The sequence below is a fragment of the Microtus ochrogaster genome, chromosome 22, assembly GCF_000317375.1.
Source record: "Microtus ochrogaster isolate Prairie Vole_2 chromosome 22, MicOch1.0, whole genome shotgun sequence".
Taxonomy (NCBI): Eukaryota; Metazoa; Chordata; class Mammalia; order Rodentia; family Cricetidae; genus Microtus; species Microtus ochrogaster.
Window position 1 is genome coordinate 31,951,222 of NC_022023.1, and position 2,231 is coordinate 31,953,452.

Here is a 2,231-nt window from a genome sequence, read left to right on the forward strand (position 1 = left end):
AAAAAAAAAAAAAAAAAGATTCATAAGAAGTACTCAATTTTGTCATATGTAACGGCTTGGATACCTTATAATCCCAACATTTGTGAGGTAGAGGTAGAAGGATGATCAGGAGTTGAGGCCAGCCTCATACTGAGTTTGAGATCAGCCGGGACTACATGAAACCCATTTCAAAAAATCAAAAAGGTGGGCTGGAGAGATTGCTCAGTGGTTGAGAGCTTTGCCTGCTCTTCCAAAAATCCTGAGTTCAGTTCCCAGCAACCACAAGGTGGCTCAAAACCATCTGTAACAAGATATGTTGCCCTCTTCTGGCCTGCAGTGATACATGCAGGCAGAATACTGTATACATAATAAAAAAAATCGACCAAATTGACTGCAATAAGTATATAATTAAAAATATCACTGATCTATGCAGTGGTCATACATGTCTTTAATCCCAGCACTCGGGAGGCAGAGGCAGGCAAATCTCTGTGAGTTCGAGGCCAGCCTGGTCTACAGAGTAAGTTCCAGGACAGCTAAGGCTGTTACACAGGGAAACCCTGTCTTGAAAAATCAAATTAAAAAATTTTTTAAAATACCATCATACATACATAATACTTCATTAGGACATATAATTTGAAGGCTAATTTCCGCTTTATTTATTTATTTATTTATTTAGAGATAGAATCTTAGCATATGGCCATGGTTGACTTGAAACTCACATAGATCTGCCTGCTTCTGCCTCCGGAGTGCTGGGATTAAAGGTGTGTTCCACCAAGCCCAGAGTAAAGATTTAATTAATTCATTTATTGTTTGTTGTTTTTTTTTGTTTTCAGACAGATTCTATGTAGCTCTGGCAGTTCTAGAACTTAGTATGTCTACCAGGCTGACCAAAAACTCACAGAGATCCAGCTGCCTCTGCCTCTCGACCCCTAGAATGTGTCAAGCCACCACATTTGCAAGCCTGATTGTTATTATTTTTAAAAAGACTATTAAATTGCAATGGGGGAAATTTGGAAGGCAGAACAATTCCAAACCCCTTTGGGGCTGGAGAGATGGCTCAGTGGTTAGTGACGCTCACTGCTCTTGTAAAAGACCTGGGTTTGATTCCCAGCACCCACGAGGTGTCTCACAACCATCTGTAACCCCAGGATCAAGAGATTTGATGTCTCCTACCAGACTCTGAGGCATTGCACTCATGTGGTATATCGACATACATGAGGGAAAATACTCAAGCCCATAAAATATTAAATGAGTAAGTCATAAAATGACCACCACTGACGGTAGTTATTTAACTAAAAAGTATCCTAGAGAAGCACCGTAAACACTTCATATTGACCCAAAATATGTAACTGTAATTATTAGTTAATTTGCTGATTTTTCAGTTTGTCTGTCTGTCTGTCTGTCTGCCTATCTATCTATCTATCTATCTATCTATCTATCTATCTATCTATCAACTCTGTCTATTATTACCATTATCTGCCTTTTTGAGGGTCTTTCTACAAAGTTCTGGCTGTTCTGGAACTCACTATGAGACCAGGCTAGCTTCACACTCACAGAGAGCTCCCTGCCCCTGCTTTCCAAACGCTGGGACTAAGGTGTGCACCACCACAACCTGCCTATTTTTAGTATTATTTTTAAAGATTTTTTTTATTTATTATGTATACAGTATTCTTAGTATTCTGTCTGCATATATGCCTACAGGTCAGAAGAGGGCACCAGATTTCACTACAGATGGTTGTGAGCCACTATGTGGTTGCTGGGAACTGAACTCAGGACCTTTGGAAGAGCAGGCAATGCTCTTAACCACTGAGCCATCTCTCCAGCCCCTATTTAGTATTTTAAAATGTGTATGTGTATACACACACGCACACACATGTAGATGCATGTCGTTATGTGCACATGATTGCAGAGACTTGTGGAGGCCAAAGACATTGGATCACCAGATCTGAAGTTAGAGGAAGTTGGGAGCCACCAGATATGGGTGCTAGGAACTGAACTTGGGTCCTTTAGAAAATCATGAAGTGTTTTTACCACTGAACCATCTCTCCAGCCCTGAGACCTTGTTTTCATTGTGGTGGTTTTAAAAGTGTGATAAAGGCCCTTCTTACCAAGGCTGATGACCTGAGTTCAGTTTGAGAGACCCATTTGAGAGAATGAGACCCTGCCTCCCCCAAGTTGAGAGACCCATTTGAGAGAATGAGACCCTGACTCCCCCAAGTTGAGGGACCCATTTGAGAGAATGAGACCCTGAC

General features: G+C 41.0%; 1 protein-coding gene across 1 annotated transcript in view; it reads left to right on the forward strand.

Annotated features, from left to right (window-relative positions):
- Positions 1-2,231, forward strand: part of LOC101993729 (L-lactate dehydrogenase C chain-like) — a gene marked incomplete at its 5' end in the record, with an annotated part of 19,902 nt that overhangs the window by 6,283 nt on the left and 11,388 nt on the right. The gene's annotated exons all lie outside the window — the stretch shown is intronic.